This window comes from Mauremys reevesii, linkage group 12 (assembly GCF_016161935.1).
Source record: "Mauremys reevesii isolate NIE-2019 linkage group 12, ASM1616193v1, whole genome shotgun sequence".
Lineage (NCBI taxonomy): Eukaryota > Metazoa > Chordata > Testudines > Geoemydidae > Mauremys > Mauremys reevesii.
The window spans coordinates 38,767,349-38,788,189 of record NC_052634.1 but is presented as its reverse complement, the minus strand read 5'-3'; the positions used below and the strand labels follow the sequence as shown (position 1 = coordinate 38,788,189).

Below are 20,841 nucleotides of genomic sequence, written 5' to 3'. Positions count from 1 at the left end.
GGGGTCTGGCTGTGGGCGGTGGGAGGATGGTGTCCAGGGAAGTCCCAAAGGTCACCCTGCACCGGCGGAGTGTGAAGCCTCTCCCCTAGGTTGGGGTGCCGAGGATTAAGCCTTCCTCTGTGGCTTGGGCTGGGGAGCATGATCCGGCGTCGGGTCCATTTGGGTGGAGCTGTCGGCCGGCAAGAATTCAGGCCATCAGGTCAACCCTCTGTGGAAATGGGGGTGAGCCGGCAGGCCTGCGATTTTGGCTTCGCGGGCGGGCAGCTCAAGCCTGGCCTCCTATGAGCCTGGAAGGCAGCCGGCCGGGCTCACCCGTCTCCTCCCCGGGCCCAAGTTCCTTTCAGCCAGCAGGTGGAGCGAGGAGCCCAGGGAGGTGTCCGGAGCCTCCTCCTGCCCAGCGCCTGCTCCCGCGCTCAGCAGGGCTCTTGCCCTCTCCCGGCCCACCTGGTTTTGGCCTCTGCCACCCCTAGCAGTCAGCCAAAAGACCAGAAGCCACCCTCTCCCTCCTGCACCCCGAGTAGCCAGCATGGGGCTTGAACCCATGACCTTGGCGTTATTAGCACCATGCTCTAACCAGCTGAGCTAGCCGGCCTACGGGGTGCCCTCTCTTGCCTGACCCTTTTGGAAGGAGTCACCGGCTGGCGCGGGGAACGATGTGGCCTCCGTTATCGAATGAATGGATCAAGACAGCATTTGCCAAGATAGGGGAATTAGCTCAAGTGGTAGAGCGCTCGCTTTGCATGTGAGAGGTAGTGGGGGACGCTGCCCGCATTCTCCGAGCCGGTCAACTAAGGGCTCCTGATGAGCCTGGTGGACGGGAGAGTCGGCCATCTGACTTTTGGCCTGGCTGCCCGTAGCAGTCAGGCCGAAAAATCAAAAGCCATCCTCCCCAGGCCCACAGCCACCCAGGGGCTCCTCTGCACCATCTTGCCTGAGCCGGTGGAAGTGGAGCCTTGAACTTACCTTTTGCGCTGAGGGTTATTTGCACTGCGCGCTTCACACAGAGGTAAAAACACGGGGCACAGATCTTTGAGCACAACCCTCATCCTGAGGAATGGTGGCGGGGGGGGGGGGCTGCATAAAGAGAGACCGGCTCTCCCTGGCGGGGCTGCAGTGGCTCTTCACAGGGGCAGTCCCACTGTCTATTGGTACCAGAGTTTTGCCGGCCTCCTTTTGTGGGCTGACCTGGCTCCTCTCTCTTTAGGGAGACTGGTGACCCCAAACTTCCCAGGAACCATCATAGCGAGGCCAACCTGAGCACAGACACCTGCTCAGCACCCCGGGGTGCAGCCCTGAACTCCAGCAATCAGCTACGCTCAGCTGCCCACCCAACAAGCGTTACACGCAGGCGCCTTCGTGCCCCGTGTGTTCAGGTCCCTCCCAGCGCCAGCTTTAAACTCCGCTGCTCAGTTCTAAGCTTTGGCCACACGGGGGCAGCCTGGAGCTCAGCCAGCGCCTCCCGTTGCTGGTTGCGTTTCCCGCTCCTCGTGGCAGGTTCACACCCCGCAGGCAGATCTCTGAATCGGAGCCGAACCGTTCCCCAAATCCAGCGCTTTAGCAGCAGCTTTGCTAGGAAAGCGCTGACGTCCCCAAGTAAAGTAAGAGCCAGAGTGCTGTGTCCAGGATCTTCTATCGGGCCCCTCACCGTGGTGTCTGTCAGGCGCAAGGAGAAACCAGGGAAATGTTTTCATGGCGTTTAAGGGCAGAAGGGGCCATTAGCTCAGCTAGTCTGACCCCCGAATAACACAGAATTACACCATGGCACCTATTGATCCCACAGACCTTAGATAGATCAAAGCGTTTCAGCCCTCAGGAAGGAGGCTAAACTGGGTACCAGAGGCAGCGAACAAGGAGCCCCCAAGGCAATGGCAGGGAGCTGACGAGGTGAAATATGCCCAGATGATCCCAGCAGGCGACCCACCCCCATGCTGCAGAGGTGGGAGTCCCTGTTCCTCCTGCCCTTAAGAATCTCTGGTGGTAAGTGGGTCCCCCCAGTTCCCCAGATAAGAATCCTCCATGTGGTTTCCCTGGCTTCACCTCCAGATAAGAACATTGTGTGGAGGGGGTGGGAGGAAGGTTGTCTGGCAGATATGTAAAGGGGGACTGTGTCTCCCTGTCTGGCCCAGGCTCCTGGGAGGAAGTGATCTCAGTGTGTCTGGCTGTCTCCATTCCTCCCACCCATAAGAATCCCTGGTGTGTGGGTGCACCCTAGACCATTAAGGATCTCGGGTTGGTGGTGTCTCTCTCCCCCTAGTCAGGCGCTTTGGGGCATGGCTGTATAAAAAGAGACTTTGACTCACCCAGGCTGGGCTGCCATCATGGCACAGACCAGGTCCTTCTGTGGAGGGTTTGCGTTCCTCCAATGATGTGATCTCAGTGTGTGTGGGTGTCCCTGTCCCTGTCCCTTCAACCCTTAACAATCCCTGGTGCGTGGGTGCGCTGGGCCCCATTATAATCCCCTCTGTCTTACCCCCCATGAGGGATCCGGTGGATGTGGGGGTTCTCCATGCTACCGGGGGTGTCTGGTGCCCCTGTCCCTCCTGGTTAATAGTGGAGTGTGTGGGTGTCCCCCCGCCCATTAAGGATCCGTGTTGTGCGGATGCCCCCGTTCTTCTCATTAAGAATGGTGCAACGGAGCATATGGGTGTGTCCCCCACCCCATGAACTAGCTCCTGTGTGTGGTTCCCCTGCCCCCATCCAGGCTCTGTGGGTGTCACTGTTCCGCTTTTCAAGACCCGTGTTGCAGGGGGCGTCCCTCCCCCCAAGTCAGAATCCCCAGCGTGTGGGTGCTCCCATCCCCCCTCCAGGCTCTGCGGGGGGGGGGTGTCTTAAAAGAGACCGTGTCTCACTGTCTTGCCAAGGCTACGCTGCAGGGGCTACTCACAGGCACAACCCCACTACTGATCAGCACAGGAGTTTTGACCTGCTCTGTTTCCGACCTGGGCTGGTTCACCCCTCCTTAGGCAACCTGGAGACCCCAAGTTTCCCCGGGATCACCATATTGATGCTGAACTTAGTGTGGACACCCGATCGGCACAGCCCCCTGCAGCGCAGAACTCCTGAGGGCAAGCGATCCGCCAGCCTCAGCCTCCCCAGGCGCTGGGATCAAAGGCACCAGCCAGGGAGCCCGGCTTATTTTGCTGCCTGGCAGCTGGAGCTTTAAACTCTGCTTGTGAGCTCTGTGCCTTGGTCAGATGGGGACAGCCTGGAACTGGGAAATGCTCCTGCTTCCCCCGCCCCCGTCTCATGTCGGGGTGCAGGCGCCGCTGTCCTCCCAGGTAAGATCCCGGATGTTTTGGTGCCCCCCATCCCCTGTCCAGGAGCCCAGGTGTCCGGGTACCTCTGCCCCCCATACAGAATCCTGGATGTGTGGGTGTCCGTCCCTCTGCAGAGGATCTCGGAGTGTGGATGCCCTTGTCCCTCTCTAGAAGATCCTGGGTGTGTGGGTGCCACTCTCCCCCCCGTAGATCTCTGGTGGGTGGGTCCCCAGGGTGTGAGCGCTCCCATTCCCCGATACAGGCTGGGGGAGGGGGGGGTATAACTGGCTCTCCCTGTCCTGCCCAGGCGGTGCTACAGCAGCTGTTCACAGGGGCAGCAACCCCACTGTCACCCTGCAGCTTTAACCTGCTCCAGGGGTGACCTGCTTCACCCTCCTGTGGGAGCCTGGGGACCCCGAACTTCCCAGAGTCACCTGATTGATGCCGAGCTTAGCACAGACACCGGCTCATCATGGCAGGGTGCAGCCCTGACCATAGGCGGCAGGTTTGTATAATTTTTGGTGGGGCCCAAAATGGTGGTGCCCCCCCACTCCCGCCCTGTAAGCCGATATAAAATGAAGCTACAACACGTTAGTACCACAAGATTACAAGGTTGGAGAAGAGGTAGGGGGTTCCAGGGGCCAGTCAAGGGACAAGGAGCAGGGGGGGTTGGATGGGGCAGAGGTTCGGAGGGGCAGTCAGGGGACAGGCAGCAATTGGATAGGCATGGGAGTCCAGGGGGCTTATCAGGGGACAGGTAGGGGGTGGGGTCCTCGGGGAAAGTTGGGTGGGGTCTCAGGTGGGGGCAGTTGGGGACAAGGAGAAGGGAGGCTTAGATAGGGGCTGGGGTCCCAAGGGGCAGTTAGGGGCAGGGGTCTCAGGAGGGGGTAATTGGGGAACAAGGACCAGTGGTGCTTAGATAGGGGGTGGGGGTCCTGGGGGGCAGTTGGGGCAGGGGTCTGGGGAGGGGGCAATCAGCAGCCAGGGGCTGGGATTCAAAGGGCTCTGAGCTGCTGGCAGCCGCGGGGAGCCCTGAGCCCTTTAAATCCCAGCCGCCGCGGCTGGGATTCAAAGGGCTCTGGGCTCTCTGCCCCTGCGGGCAGCCCAGAGCCCTCCGATTCCCAGAGGGCTCTGGGCTCCCCGCGCTTGTAGGCAGCCCAGAGCCTCTGATTCCCGGCCGCGGCTGGGATTTAAAAGGCTCTGGGCTCCCCGCGGTTGTAGGCAGCCCAGAGCCCTCTGATTCCCAGCCGCGGCTGGGATTTAAAGGGGCAAAACTTAGCTCCAAATATTGGTGGAGCAGAGCCCCTGATTTTGAATATTCCTGGGGCTTTAGCTCCACGAGCCCATATAAGTTGGCGCCCATGGCCCTGAGCCCTGACAACCAGCTTCCCTCCGCCTCCTGCTGCACAGCGAGGATCCCACGTGAGAGCCTTTGTGCCCCACGTGTCCAGCCAGGTCCGTTCCAGCTCCAGCTTTCAACTCTGCTTGTGAGCTCCCATCTCCGGCCACACGGGGGCAGCACTAACGGCCTCATCTAAATTTGACCCTTCAGACTGCAGATTATAACCCAGCGGGCAGATTATAGCCCAGGAAGCCAAATCCTTCCCCAAACTGACAGCTGAAGCAGAAGATCCCCTTGGAAAGATCAGGAATTTTGCCTTTAAAAACAAGGAAAATGTGCATTGGTCTCTTCTGTCTACAGCGAGAGATTGAAGAAACTCAATTGATTTCATTGACTGGAGGTTAAGAGGGGATTTAGTCACTGATTTTAAATACACAGTTTTAAAAATTCCCAGAGGGGGGAATATCTGATTTTAAAGGGTTCTTTAATTCACCAGACAAAGGTTGAACACGACCCCCTTGGTTTGCAGTCAATGTCACAAAACGCCAACTGGAAATTACCATTTTTTAACCGTGAGGCTAATTATCTAGTGGAACAAGTTCTGCGCAGGAATTGGTTAAATCCCCATCACTGCCGGGTGTAAATGAAGACCGCAGCTCTTGCTGCAAGACACCTGGTGTGTGAGTGTCCCTGTTCCCCCTTCAGAACCTCTGGTACATGGTGCTTCCCTCCTCCCAGTTCAAGATCCCCATCATGTGGGTGCTCCCATCCAGGATCTCTGGTGGGTGTCTCTGTCCCCCACCCCATGAACTAGCTCCCATGTGTGGTTTCCCCTGCCTGCCCCCATCCAGGATCTGTGGGTGTCTCTGTTCCCCTTTTCAAGATCCGTGTTGCTTGGGTGTGTCCCTCCCCCCAAGTCAGAATCCCCAGCGTGTGGGCGCTCCCGTCCCCCCCTGCAGGCTCTGTGGGGGGTGTCTGTATAAAAAGAGACCATGTCTCACCCAGGCTACGCTGCAGGGACTATTCACAGGTGTGATCCCACTACTGATCAGCAGGGGAGTTTTGACCTTCTCCATTTCCGACCTGGGCCGGTTCACCCCTCCTTAGGCAACCTGGGGACCCCAAGCTCCCCTGGGATCACCATATTGATGCCGAACTTAGTGCAGACACCCGATCGGCACAGCCCGCTGCAGCCCAGAACTCCTGAGCTCAAGCGATCCGCCAGCCTCAGCCTCCCCAGGAGCTGGGATCACAGGCACCAGCCACGGAGCCCGGCTTGTTTTGCTGTCTGGCAGCTGGAGCTTTAAACTCTGCTTGTGAGCTCTGTGCCTTGGCCAGACGGGGACAGCCTGGAACTGGGAAATGCTCCTGCTCCCCCTGCCCCCATCTCATGTCGAGCTGCAGGTGCCGCTGTCCTGCCAGGTAAGATCCCGGATGTTTCGGTGCCCCCTTCCCCCACCCAGGTGTCCGGGTACCTCTCCCCCCCCATACAGAATCCTGGGTGTGTGAGTGTCTGTCCCTCTGCAGAGGATCCCCGAGTGTGGATGCCCTTGTCCCCCCCTACAAGATCCTGGGTGTGTGGGTGCCACTCTCCCCCCCTAGAAGATCTCGGGTGCGTGGGTGGGTGCCCCTGTTCACCCTTACAGCATCCCTGGTGCACGGGGGCCTCCCTCCGTCCCAACTCAGGGGCCCCAGGGTGTGAGCGCTCCCATCCCCCGATACAGGCTGGGGCGGGCGAGGGGTATAACTGGGTCTCCCTGTCCTGCCCAGGCGGTGCTACAGCAGCTGTTCACAGGGGCAGCAACCCCACTGTCAACCTGCAGCTTTAACCTGCTCCAGGGGTGACCCATGCGGGTCGGGAGTGAGGGGCACCAGCAGAGGTGAGAGTCTGGAGGTCAGGACTGGGATAGCAGGGGCTGCGGGTCGGGAGTGAGGGGCACCGTCAGAGCTGGTTGACGCCTAAGGGGCTGCGGGTAGGGAGTGAGGGGCACCAGCAGCGCAGTAACTGGGGAGCTCAGCGAGGAATCGAGGGGGCTGCGGGTCGGGAGTGAGGGGCACCAGCAGAGCTGTGAGGCTGGAGGTCAGGACTGGGATAGTAGGGGCTGCGGGTCGGGAGTGAGGGGCACTGGCAGCGCAGTAACTGGGGAGCTCAGCGGGAAATCAAGGGGGCTGCGGGTCGGGAGTGAGGGGCACCAGCTGAGCTCTTGGTGTAGAGATCAGGATTGGGATAGGAGGGGCTGCGGGTCGGGAGTGAGGGGCAGCAGCAGAACTGTGAGTCTGGAGGTCAGGACTGGGATAGCAGGGGCTGCGGGTCAGGAGTGAGGGGCACCACTAGAGCTGGGGGGAACCCAGGGGGCTGCGGGTCGGGAGTGAGGGGCACCGGTAGAGCTGAAGGAAGCCCAGCAGTCTGTGGGTCAGGAGTGAGGGGCACCGGCAGCACAGTGACTGGGCAGCTCTGCGGGAAGCCCAGTCGCTGCAAGTCGGGAGTGAGGGGCACCAGCAGAGCTGTGGATCTGGAGATCAGGATTGGGATAGGAGGGGCTGCGGGTCGGGAGTGAGGGGCACCGTCAGAGCTGGTGGACGGCTAAGGGGCTCCGGGTCGGGAGTAGGGGGCAGCAGCAGAACTGTGAGTCTGGAGTCAGGACTGGGATAGCAGGGGCTGCGGGTCGGGAATGAGGGGCACCGGCAGAGCTGGAGGGAGACTAGGGGGCTGCGGGTCGGGAGTGAGGGGTACCAGCAGAGCTGTGAGGCTGGAGGTCAGGTCTGGGATAGTAGGGGCTGCGGGTCGGGAGTGAGGGGCACCAGCAGAGCTGTGAGTCTGGAGGTCAGGTCTGGGATAGTAGGGGCTGCGGGTCAGGAGTGAGGGGCACCGGCAGCGCAGTAACTGGGTAGCTCAGCGGGGAATCCAGGGGGATGCGGGTCGGGAGTGAGGGGCACCAGCAGAGCTGTGGGTGTGGAGATCAGGACTGGGATAGCAGGGGCTGTGGGTCAGGAGTGAGGGGCACCACTAGAGCTGGGGGGAACCCAGGGGGCTGCGGGACGGGAGTGAGGGGCACCGGTAGAGCTGAAGGGAACCCAGGGGTCTGTGGGTCAGGAGTGAGGGGCACCAGCAGAGCTGTGAGTCTGGAGGTCAGGACTGGGAAAGCAGAGGCTGCGGGTCGGGAGTGAGGGGCACCGTCAGAGCTGGTGTACGCCTAAGGGGCTGCGGGTCGGGAGTGAGGGGCACCGGCAGCGCAGTAACTGGGGAGCTCAGCGAGGAATCCAGGGGGCTGCGGGTCGGGAGTGAGGGGCACCAGCAGAGCTGTGGGTCTGGAGATCAGGATTGGGATAGGAGGGGCTGCAGGTCGGGAGTGAGGGGCACCAGCAGAGCTGTGGGTCTGGAGATCAGGATTGGGATAGGAGGGGCTGCGGGTCGGGAGTGAGGGGCACCAGCAGAACTGTGGGTCTGGAGGTCAGGACTGGGAAAGCAGAAGCTGCGGGTCGGGAGTGAGGGGCACCGTCAGAGCTGGTGTACGCCTAAGGGGCTGCGGGTCGGGAGTGAGGGGCACCGGCAGCGCAGTAACTGGGGAGCTCAGCGAGGAATCCAGGGGGCTGCGGGTCGGGAGTGAGGGGCACCAGCAGAGCTGTGGGTGTGGAGATCAGGATTGGGATAGGAGGGGCTGCGGGTCGGGAGTGAGGGGCACCGGTAGCACAGTGACTGGGGAGCTCCGCGGGAAGCCCAGTCGCTGCAGGTCGGGAGTGAGGGGCATCAGCAGAGCTGTGGGTCTGGAGGTCAGGACTGGGATAACAGGGGCTGCAGGTCGGGAGTGAGGGGCACCGGCAGAGCTGTGAGTCTGGAGGTCAGGACTAGGATAGCAGGGGCTGTGGGTCGGGAGTGAGGGGCATCGGCAGAGCTGTGGGTCTGGAGGTCAGGACTAGGATAGCAGGGGCTGCGGGTCGGGAGTGAGGGGCACCAGCAGAGCTGTGGGGCTGGAGGTCAGCACTGCGATACCAGGGGCTGCGGGTTGGGAGTGAGGGGCACCAGCAGAGCTGTGGGGCTGGAGGTCAGCACTGGGATACCATCCAGCCTGATGGTAAGCGATGCCCAGCTGAGCCCATGGCCAGTACGTCCTGCTCCACCCACGGCCGGGCTGGGAGCCAGGACTCCTGGTTCTTCTCCCCAGCTGTGGGAGGGCAGTGCAGGCTAGTGGTTAGAGTGGGGGTTGGGAGCCAGGGTATCCGGGTCCCACCGCTGGCTCTGGGAAGGGAGTGGGGGCCAGTCGTGGTGCCCCCCCCCCGGCTTGAAGTGGTTTCCATCCTGTGCAGGGTTTACAGTTTTGTTCACTGGCTCTCAGCACCTCCCACTATACAAATTGTCCCAGTGCCGCTGGGTCTAGTGGTTAGAGCCGGGGAGGCCAGGAGCCAGGTAGGGGCGGTGGGTATAAGGGGCCCGGGGAGGCACCTGGCCCGTGCTCCACCCAGAGGCCCTGCTCCCACTCATCCTCTCCCCCGCAAGGCCCCATCCTCACTTCGCCCTTTCCCAAGCTCCATCCGGCCACATGGGGCCGTGGGAGAGGCCGGGTGCAAACGGCAGAGAGGCAGGTGGGGGCCTTGGGGGGGGGGCGAAGAGGCACAAGTGGCAGGGCCTCAGGGGAAGAGACGTGAGCGGTGGGCGGGGGGGGTCAGGGGAGTGGAACAAAGGGGTCCTGAGGGGGGCGTGTGGGCGGGGCTGAAGGGGGAGTGTGGGCGGGGCTGAAGGGGGAGTGTGGGCGGGGTGGAGGGGGCGTGTGGGCGGGGCTTTGGCAGGAGGAGGCTGAGTGGCAGCAGGCCTTGGGGCAGGGCCACAGTCCGGGCCCGCCCAGCCTCCCCAAGTGGAGGAGTCCCAAGCTGCCCATGGAGCCAGGACTCCTGGGTTCTATTCCTGGCTCTCTCACAGACTCCCAATCTGAGCTGGTGCAGCCCATCTCGCCCTCCCTGGTGCCTCAGTTTCCCCCATGTGAGGCGGGTCCCAGTGTGAACGGCTGCAGCGCCGTGGAGAATCTCGTCCCTTCTCCTGGCGGCTCCTTGGGAGCCCTGGGGAAGCAGCCAACTGCTGCAGCCCCTGGCTCCCGTCTGGGCAGCCCGGGTGGGGTGGGATCTGGGCAATGGGAAGAAGGAATCCTCTTCCCCAGCCCACCCCGGGGACATGGGGAGGCTGGTGCTGCGGGGGCAGGAGTCCTGCAGCCCTCGCAGGGGAGAAGGGGCAGGTTCCCGGCTTGGCTGCTGATGGGGGCGGGGTGGGGGGCACTGCTGGACTGGGGGCTCCCCCCTGCGGGGTGGAGATGGAGCACGGCCTGCTGGGAGCGGACGTCTCCTCTGGATTGGGGAGGGTGACACTGGCCAAATTGTGGGAGCCCCTGTCCCCCCCCCAGACAAGGGAGGGGCCTCTCAGCCGTGCCGGCTCGTCTCTCTTTCACCAGGATCGGCCCAGCACCTGGCCTGGCCCAGACCCCCCTTCCTCAGCGCCAGCAGCTGCCCATTGTGGGGAGTGGAGCGGCCGGGGGGTGGGGGCCTCTCAAGCCCCCCGGGGAGCAGGGCCGGGGCACTGGGGGGCAGAGGCTGCGATGGGGCAAGGTGGGTTCGAGAGATGTCGGGGGGTGAAGCTGGGACTCAGGGGGGGAATGGGGCAGGCTGCAGGGAGGAAGTGTGGGGGGGCCACCGGAGGGGAGCTGGGGAGCTGGGAAGCTGCGGGGACACAGCGGGGGTAGTGGTGACACCGCAGGGGGCTGCTCAAGAGGCAGTGGGCTGGGGGCAGGGCGGGAGCTCGGACAGGGGTGGGGTCAGGCTATTGCGGGTCTCCTGTGAATGGCACCAGACTGCAGGGAACCCCGGCCGGCAGCCCCTGCTGGCAGGTCTGGTCAGTGCAGCCCCGATGCACCCTGCTGGGGCTCTGGTCACTGCAGCCCCCCCCGATGCACCCTGCTGGGGGCTCTGGTCACTGCAGCCCCCGATGCACCCTGCTGGGGCGTCTGGTCACTGCAGCTCCCGATGCACCCTGCTGGGGCTCTGGTCACTGCAGCCCCCGCTGCACCCTGCTGGGGGCTCTGGTCACGGCAGCCCCCCCCCGATGCACCCTGCTGGCGGGTCTGGTCACTGCAGCCCCCCCCCCCCGATGCACCCTGCTGGGGGCTCTGCTCACTGCAGCCCCCAACCCGCTGCACCCTGCTGGGGGCTCTGGTCACTGCAGCCCCCGCTGCACCCTGCTGGGGCTCTGGTCACTGCAGCCCCGATGCACCCTGCTGGGGCTCTGGTCACTGCAGCCCCCGCTGCACCCTGCTGGGGGCTGTGGTCACTGCAGCCCCCAACCTCACCCGGGAACTGGGCGGGGGGGGGGGGAAGGTTTCTTCTCGCGCTCCCATTGGTCAGGGCTCTGCCTCCTCTTCCTATTGGCTGTCTCGGGAGAGGCGGAGTTTCCGAGAGGGCGTCACGTGGCCCGGAAGCGTTCGCGAGGCGGCTCCTGAGCAGCCCACCCCCCCCCCCCAGCTCCCCCCCCCCCACCGCCGCCCCTCCCCCGCTCCGCCCCGCCCCCAACCCCTGAGCGCCCCTCCCCACTGCCGCCCCTCCCCTCCCTGCCCCGCCCCCAACCCCTGAGCTCCTCCCCACTACCGCCCATCCTCCCTGCCCCGCCCCAACCCCACGAGCTCCTCCCCCACTGCCGCCCATCCCCTCTCTGCCCCGCCACAACACCCCAGAGCTCCCCTCCCCACTGCCGCCCCTCCCCTCTCTGCCCTGCCTCCAACCCCTGAGCTCCCTCCCCACTGCCGCCCCTCCCCTCCCTGCCCCGCCCCAACCCCACCCCGAGCTCCTCCCCACTGCCGCCCATCCCCTCTCTGCCCGGCCCCAAACACCCCTGAGCGCCCCACCCCCACTGCCGCCCATCCCCTCCCCCTCCCCAACCCCTGAGCTCCTTCCCACTGCCGCCCATCCCCTCTCTGCCCCGCCCCAACCCCTGAGCTCCTCCCCACTGCCGCCCATCCCCTCTTCTTCCCCAAACACCCCTCCGAGCTCCCCTCCCCACTGCCGCCCATCCCCTCTCTGCCCCGCCCCCAACCCCTGAGCTCCCCTCCCCAGTGCTGCCCATCCCCTCTCTGCCCTGCCCCAACCCCCTGAGCTCCTCCTCCACCAGTGCCGCCCATCCCCTCTCTGCCCTGCCCCCAACCCCTGAGCTCCCTCCCCAGTGCTGCCCATCCCCTCTCTGCCCCTGCCCCAAACACCCCAGCTCCCCTCCCCAGTGCCGCCCATCCCCTCTCTGCCCCGCCCACAACCCCTGAGCTCCCCTCCCCAGTGCCGCCCATCCCCTCTCTGCCCCGCCCCCAACCCCTGAGCTCCCCTCCCCACTGCCGCCCTCCCCTCTCTGCCCCGCCCCCAACCCCCTGAGCTCCCCTCCCCACTGCCGCCCATCCCCTCTCTGCCCTGCCCCCAACCCCTGAGCGCCCCTCCCCACTGCCGCCCCTCCCCTCTCTAACCCCACCCCAAATCCCCTGAGCTCCCCTCCCCAGTGCCGCCCCTCCCCTCTCTGCCCCGCCCCAACCCCCAAGCTCCCCTCCCCAGTGCCGCCTCCCCTCTCTGCCACGCCCCAACACCCCCTGAGCTCCCTCCCCAAGTGCCGCCCATCCCCTCTCTGCCCCTGCCCACAACCCCCTGAGCTCCTCCCCCAGTGCGGCTCCCCTCTGCCCCGCCCCAAACACCCCCAAGCTCCCCTCCCCAGTGCCGCCCATCCCCTCTTCTGTCCCCACCCCAAACACCCCTGAGCTCCCCTCCCCAGTGCCGCCCATCCCCTCTTCTTCCCCAAACACCCCCTGAGCTCCCCTCCCCAGTGCCGCCCATCCCCTCTCTGCCCCTGCCCCCAACACGCCCGAGCTCCTCCCTTTCCCCTCTCTGCCCCGTCCCCAAACACCCCTCCGAGCTCCTCCCCAGTGCCACCCATCCCCTCTTCTGCCCCGCCCCCATCATCCCCTGAGCTCCCCTCCCCAGTGCCGCCCATCCCCTCTTCTGCCCCACCCCCAACACCCCTGAGCTCCCCTCCCCAGTGCCGCCCATCCCCTCTTCTTCCCCAAACACCCCCGAGCTCCCCCTCCCCAGTGCCGCCCATCCCCTCTTCTGCCCCAGCCCCAAACACCCCCGAGGCCCTCCCCAGTGCCGCCCATCCCCTCTCTGCCCCGCCCCAAACACCCCCGAGCTCCCAATCCCCAGTGCCGCCCATCCCCTCTCTGCCCCGTGTCCAACCCCGATCTCCCTCCCCGATGCCGCCCATCCCCTCTTCTGCCCCCGCCCCAACACCCCCAAGCTCCTCCCCAGTGCCGCCCATCCCCTCTCTGCCCCGCCCCAACACCCCCAAGCTCCCTCCCTAGTGCCGCCCATCCCCTCTTCTGCCCCCGCCCCAAACACACCCCGACACTGTTCCTGGTTTTGGGAGGGGAACAGGAGAAAGGACAAAAGAAGCAAGAGACGAAGAGAAAGGAGGGAGGGATGGATGGAGGAAAAGGTGAAACAAAAAGAACAAACCCTAATGTCCCCAGTGATTTTAAGGGACAAAATCGCAGGTACGGAATAAAATTCTGCCTCCTTAAGCTCGTGTTTTCCATGCCTAGAATTCAACTGTCACCAGATGGATCAGACTGAACAGGTTTCAAACCTCGAGGAGGCTCTTACCTTCTAAACAGGGACGGCTGTTTTCTAGTAAACTCACTAAAAGGGAAGGAGAAAACTCGAAAGAGGTTCCTCCTGGCGCTCACGTCCGTGAACCCGAATACTCTCTCAGTCCTCAAAGAGAGACCTGGAGAAGGAGACTTGCTGAAGCAAAGCCACAGGGGTCTCTGAGGTTTCCCTGGCCCCTCACCCCTGTCCTGCCTGGCTGATGTCAGAATCTCTCTGTGAGGTCACCACCTCCCCACCACCTTGGACCAATAGTCTGAGGTCCTGCAAAAGGCCTTTGTGATGTCACTGCCACACCCCTCCCTTGCTGTGCTAATGTCCTGCCCCTGCCCAGGCACTTTGGAGGTTTGAGCTACTCCCTGTGGATCACCCCACTCAAGGAGCGTTCGTTCTAGGCAGCAAGCCGGCTAGACAGGAAAACATCAGACGCTGCTCCCAGTGCTACAGTCAGTTTTTCAGAAATTAGTCGACTTTATGACCAGAAGAGACCATTAGAGCATCTAATCTGACCCCCTGCTTATCACAGGCCTCCTGTATGACACAAGAGCTACTTTTGGAGCAAACACATTCCAGAAAGGCATCTAGTCTTCATGAAATGACATCAGGAGATGGTGAATCCACCACTTTCCTTGGTAGATTGTTCCTGTGGTGAATCATCCTCGCTGTTGAATATTTGTGCCTTAGTTGTAATATGAATTTGTCTCTTTTCACCTTCCAGCCACTGGGTCTTGTTATGCCTTTCTCTCCTAGATTCAAGAGCCCTTTAATACCCAATCTATTCTCTCCATGAAGGCCCTTCAACACTTCAATGAAGTCACCTTTCAATCTTCTTTTGATAAGCGAAACAGGTTGAGCTCACTAGAAGGCATTTTTCTCCATCCCTCAGAACATTTATTGGCTCTTTGGTCATCAGACTCCTGAACTGTAGCTGGATGTGGCTCTTGTTCTTCTGCACAACATAGCTCCTGGAGAAGAGGGATCTTCAAATGTACATTCCTATGATACCTTTGTTTAATTGATGAAAACATAAACTAGACACTTAGAGGATTGGAACGGATTTCAGCTGATGGACAGCTTTGCTAGGTTTTTGTGCATTTGGACAGTGAAATGTTGAGTGTTTACATTCATATCAAGCACCCCTGTATAGTGGAGCTCCTGAACATAATGAAGAATGGAAATGAAAATGTTTTCCTTTTTTAAAAAAAAAGAAAGAAGGTTATAAGAGAACACTGGGGCTTGAATCAAGGATCACTTGATCTACCATCAAGCACTGTACCACTAAGCTATACCCCCATGACCATGGACTCATGATCTCCAAGACTTTGAAGGACAGACCCTGCTTCCTCGAGATCCTTTGCCATTCCCAGACCAGAAGTGGTTTTAAAAATGGGGTTTGATTAAACTTCTTAAATGTGGCAAACACCACAGCTTGCACACCCACCGATATAGCTTCTCCCACTGACATAGCTGCCACCTCTTGGGGAAGTGGATTAACTGCACCCACATGAAAACTCTCTCCCCTCAGCATAGAGCAGGGGTTCTGAAAGTGTGAGTCAGGACCCCAAAGTGGGTCATAACCCTGTTTTAATGGGGTCACCAAGGCTGGCATTAGACTTGTTGGTGCCTGGGGCTGAAGCCAAAAGTCTGAGCTCCACCACCCAGGGCTGAATCCCTCAAGCTCTGGTTTTGCCCTCCCCCAACTGGATAAGAGGGCACAGTGTGAAATGTTTGGGGACCACTGTTTTAGGATGACGTTCTCAATCACTTCTATGAAGTCCAATGAAGGCTATTCCTCACCCACCTACCCCTCCATCAGGACCGACTAGGTATGTTCTGCTGCCCTTCACTCATGCAGGAAGGATAACAACATTTCATTCCACTCAATCCTAAAGTGATTTGTAACCTGCCACCAGCCAAAACTGGTCATTTTGGGAAAGCAGCCCCATCCTGCTGCATACCTAGGCAGAGTAGGTGTGTCTATGCAAACACGGTCTGTTCCTGAAGTCTTTCCCCCAGCTCCTCACTAGATGTGAGGGGGGAGCTCATTCAGCCCCTGCTTCCGCGTAGTATTTAAAAACTCCTTATTGTCCCTAGCTCTGCTGGCCTTAGATTTCTCCTCCTGTCTTTTCCTTGATAGTTCTGATGAGGTGGCTGAGTGGTTAAGGTGATGGACTGCTAGTCCATTGTGCTCTGCATGCATGGGTACAAATCGCATCCTCATCGGATGCATTTAGTCATTACTCCTCCTTTGTAGACAACCATGTCCCCGTTTGGTATGATGTTGCTTCTTGCAAACAAAAACCTTCTCAGAAACTCAGAACTCTCTTGCTTTAAATAAAATGTCTAAATCCCAGATTTCTTAAAAAAAGAAAAATTCTCTAGTCCTGTATTTCTTAATTTATATCTCAAAAGGTAACATCCTCGTCATCTCCTCCAAACACCCTGGGACCTGCCCAAATTATTAAAATACCCTCAACCCGAGCAAGGCCAGAGCAGTGACCCAGAGCTAGTGTCTAGGCCAAGCTGTTCTGAAGGAGGCAACTCAAACATTTTCTCCCTGCTTCCCTTGGCAAGGTCTGACTGGGAAAAAAAAATTCCCCAAACTGAAAAACCAATACTAATCTGTTTGGGGACTTTGGTTTGAAAGTATTATTGTTATTATTCTCTTCTGAATCAGTTCAGTTGAGTCTTTGTCCTCCAGGTGTTTCCAGCTAAAACCACATTGAGGGTACTGGACCACTGACCTATCAGCTCTTAACACCCAAACTTTCAGTAACTCTATTATCAGTGCCTGCGAGTGTAATTTAAACCATAGGTTCATCTAGCTCTGAATCTTGTCTTCTGACAGTAGCCAATACCAGGTGCTCCAAAAGCCAGTCTTTAAGGTAGCACCGGGAGTTGAACCCAGGATCTCTTGTTTACAAAACAGGTGCTTTAACCAGCCAAGCCATGGTAACTATTGTTGCTTAAAGCACCGTGTTTGCTCACACCTGACTCTCTGCCAATCCCCACTGGGCCCTTACAAGTGTTGCTCGTGTTTGGCTTCTGTAAAGCAGAGGAGCAGGTGAAGTTTTGCTCCCAAGGTGTGTGTGCGATTCTTTGGACAGGTCTACACTATGAAATTAGGTTGGTGTAATTACATTACTTAGGCTGGCAATGCAGTTCTATCAACCTAATCCCGGTGTATATAGCGGCTCAGCTGTCAGAACTTAGAGGTCCGGCCTCTGTAGCAGGAATGCAGGGCAGGCGAGTTCATGGTGGGATACTGGTGGAGACCAGTTATGGTGATATAATGACCAGCAGCATTTACACTGACAATTTGGCACAAAGCTCTAGGCCTCTTGTCGAGGTGGTTTTATTTTGTCGCCAGACGTGGCATTGCAGTGTGTGCACCAGCCAAAAGCTGCTGACCGAGGGAGCGTTTGTGTTTTTCACACAGCTGAGCAATATAATGATGCTGAAATAACTTTGTAGTGCAGACCTGGCCAAAGATTCACACACACACACACACACAGAGCTTGCAAGGAAAACCTCACCTGCTCCTCTGCTTTGCAGAATCCAACACAAGCAAAGCTTTTCAGGCCCCAGTGGGGATGGCAGGGAGTCAGGTGTGGGCAGAGAGTGTCCCTGAGCCATAAGCAGGCACCATGGCTTAGCTGGCTAAAGCACCTGTCTTGTAAACAAGAGATCCTGGGTTCAACTCCCAGTGGTGCCTTGTTGAGTACCTCTTGGAGCACCTGGTATTGGCAGCTGTCAGAGAACTAAATGGGCCTTTAGTCCAGCCCAGTATGGTTGTTTCAATTACACTCACAGGCACTAATAACGGAATTACTGAGAGTTAAGAGCTGATAGGTCAGTGGTCCAGCCTGTCACAGATGACCCCCCTCCCTCTGGGACAGGGGCAGGTCTGGGCTCTCACACCAAATGCTCATTGTGGCTGCCAGAACCTGTGGGCAGCTCATTTAGTTTGCACTGAGGGTTGAGTCCTGCTTCATGCACCATGTGTGAGAATGAAAATCCTAAACCGCCCTTTGAAATAACAGATGCAGCAGGACGTGTTATTGTCCCTGCCCCAAAGCACACAGACCAATGGAGAAATGCCATTGAGTCCAGGGTAATACTCCACTGCCAGTTTATCTTTTTTGCTTGCTAAACTCCCTTCCAACCTTGAGGGCTCCCAGAGCCCAATATTGAGCTTGAGCTGAGATGTCTACAGTGCAAATTTACCACCCCATGGCCCTAGCCTGGGAGCCTGCACTGGCACAGGAAAGCCATGAGTGTTTCATTGCAGTGTGGACATAGCCCCAGCCCACTCAGCTTTGGAACCCCTGTCCCCTGCCTAGCAAGTGCTATTGAACTGAGGGTGAGTCCCTCAATCAGGGTCTGCCAAGCACAGTTGTGCTGCCCTTGGTTCACACAACAAGGATAACAACCCTTTATTTCTCCTGCCCCTATAACATGGAGACTGGGAATCCAACACCAGCCACCAGTGATCATTTCAGCAAACAACCCAACCTATTTCCAACATACTGTGAAATCCACATGCAGACTCATACACGAAACCTTGCAAGAAAATCTTCCTGAGGGGGTGTGAAGCACCTGCTGCTGGAGGGAAGGAGGGAGCTGTGGGTTGGGATTGAGGAGCAGCGTGAGGAGGGGGGGCTGTGGATTGGGATTGAGGGGCACCGGGAATAGGAGGGGGCTGTGGGTTGGGATTGAGGGGCGCTGGGAATAGAAGGGGGCTGTGGGTTGGGATTGAGGGGCGCTGGGAATAGAAGGGGGCTGTGGGTTGGGACAGAGGAGAAGGGTGAAGAGGAGCAGGCTCTGGTTGGGAGTGAGGAGCAGTGAGCATAGGAGGGACTGAGGGTTGGGACTGAGGAGAACTGGGAAAAGAGGGGACATGGGTTTAGGCTGAAGAGCATCTTCATTTGGGGATCCAGCAGGACAGGGGAAGGCAGCAGGTGATTCTAATTCCTTAGGGATATTCTGTGTGTTTGTGTGTGTCTGTGTGTGTGTGCAAGGGAGGAACATGCTCTATGCCCAGAGGCCTTTATTCCTCCAGGCTGCAAGGACAGAGGGGCAGTCAGGAAGTTGCCCCTTCAAACCCACACACAAAAAGGCCCTTCTGAGGAAAGAGAAAATCCTGAAGAGAAAAAGTAACATCAAAGAGGACATGGGAAAGACAGTGTAAGATCTTGGTGAGTAATTTATCACCTGACCAGGGACTTGAACCCTGGACCTTCAGATTAAAAGTCTGATACTCTACCAACTGAAAGCAGCAAAGAGTCCTGTGGCACCTTATAAACTAACAGATGTTTTGAAGTATGAGCTTTCCTGGGTGAATACCCACTTCAGCTAGCCAGGCTCATGAAGAAAAAGAGCAAGTTGGTGCAGAGGAGAAACTAGTAAAGAAAACAAGAGCGGGAAACAATATGGGAAACCTGCTGCTCTCTCTGGCCCGGTCAACACTGTGAGTTTATATCGAATTTAGCAGCGTTAAAGGGCATTAACCCTGCACCCGTCCACACAACGAAGCCCTTTATATCGATATAAAGGGCTCTTAATACCGATATCTGTACTCCTCCCCAACGAGGGGAGTAGCGCTGAAATCGGTATTGCCATGTCGGATTAGGGTTAGTGTGGCTGCAATTCGATGGTATTGGCCTCCAGGCGCCATCCCACAGTGCACCATTGTGACTGCTCTGGACAGCAATCTGAACTCGGATGCACTGTAAAATCGGAATAATCCCGTAGTGTAGACATACCCTGTGATTAACAACATTGGTGGCTAATTGAAAGGCTGATGGCTGAAACCCAAGTGAAGATGCAGGTGGTTTTTTTTAGTCATGAGGGTTTTTTTTAGTGATGAGAATCCAGTACATTTTAACAGGCAGAAAAATCTCTTCAACGCTGGTCTAACCTCATTAGGCAAGCATAAGTGACACTTTTGCCAGATGCATTGGTGGTATAGTGGTGACCATAGCTGCCTTCCAAGCTAGTTGACCTGGGCTCAATTCCTAGCTAATGCAATGATGTGATGTTTTCTCTGCTTGGAAGTGATTTAATTTCAGTCACATTGTATCAGTTTATCAATGGAATGAGAGAATCCATGTGCTGCAGGTCATTCAACACACAATGGAGGAAGAAAGGGGCAGGACTATACAATGAGCTGTTGGAGTTATCCTGATATTACAATGTTTGGTTTATTTTTTAAAAAAACTTCCTTTACTTCCATCTCCCTTTTAGACTCAGAGGCTTTAAGGTTAGAAGGGACCAGTGTGATCATCTAGTCCGACCTGCTGCACCTTGCAGGCCAAAAGACCCCACCCACCCACTCCTGTAATAGACCCGGGAGGGGAGGCAGCTCTGTGCTCTGCCCCTCCCCCAGGCAGCACATGGAGGCCCTCTGCTCCCCTCCCCCAATGGGTGTGCAGAGATGTGCCAGCAGCACTGAGGTGGCTCCCTGCCCACTCTGCCTCTGTCCCTCCGTGCCACTCCCAGAAATGGCCGGCATGTCCCAGCATCCCCTGGGGTGGGCGGAGTGTCTCCATGCACTGCCCCTGTCCCAAGTACCAACTCTGCAGCTCCCATTGGCCAGGAACTGCAGCCAATGGGAGCTCTGGGGGCAGCGCCTGCAGGCAGCGGCGCACGGAGACTCCCTGGCCCCGCCCACCTAGGAGCTGCTGACGCAGGGTTGTGTGTACGGGTCAATTTGGGAGCTGCAGTGCCCAGGGTAAGCGCCACCCCTCCTGCACCCCAACCCCCTCCCCCAGCGCAGAGCCCACACCCCGCACCCAAATTTCCTCCCAGAGCTTTGCTTGTCTTCCTTTCACCCAGAACCATCCTTCTCCTGGGCTGCAAGTAGCCATCCCTGGGAAGCCAAGAGGCAGGCACAGGATTCTACCTCCCAGCAGCCAACCGCACCTCCCCAGGCTTTGCAGAACGAATGGTGGCGCTCTACTAACCCCACTTAGCCGCATTGAGGCGCTTAGCTTCTGCCCTGCCTTCCTCAGCTCGACTTTCCTTTTTTGCCCCATGCCTGCCTCACTTCCTCCTTTGTCAAGTCACACAGAGGAGGCAGCAGGAAGAGCCGGCCGCCATAGGCCAACCTCTCAGGGCAGAGGAGACCAAACCACAAGGCTTCAAAAGGTGACTGGCCAAGATCCTCTAGCTTTCCTCTGCTGATGCCAAGGCTTTTTCTCAGCTCATTTCACCAACCTCTGTCCTGCAGGGGTTGAGTTTATCACAGGTGTTACCCAAAATTGGGCTGGCTAGTAAGCGTAGGGAGGACTAATGACCAACCAGAGTTTGGCAGAAAGCAGCACGTTTGTTATACTGACAGCTAAGCTCAAAATAAGCGGGGGGGGGGGGTGGGTGTCACACTCGCACTTGCATACTCACGCTCCCAGGACAGGCATGGCACTGGAGATGTCAGGATTCTGCAAGGTAAGTGTCCCACAGCACCGTGATGGATGGTGTGATGAAGGTAAATCTTCCTGAGGCACAATGAAATACAATTCAGAGAACCACTGGCCAGGCGGTCCGGGCGAAGGGCATTCACTGGAGGTA

At 58.7% G+C, this 20,841-nt stretch overlaps 2 non-coding genes across 2 annotated transcripts; one reads left to right on the top strand and one right to left on the bottom strand.

Annotated features, from left to right (window-relative positions):
• Nucleotides 1–518: 518 nt before the first annotated feature.
• Nucleotides 519–592, bottom strand: TRNAI-AAU. Its single transcript has one exon. It is a non-coding gene; the product is annotated as a tRNA-Ile (tRNA).
• Nucleotides 593–16,913: 16,321 nt separating this feature from the next.
• Nucleotides 16,914–16,987, top strand: TRNAT-UGU. Its single transcript has one exon. It is a non-coding gene; the product is annotated as a tRNA-Thr (tRNA).
• Nucleotides 16,988–20,841: the final 3,854 nt, after the last annotated feature.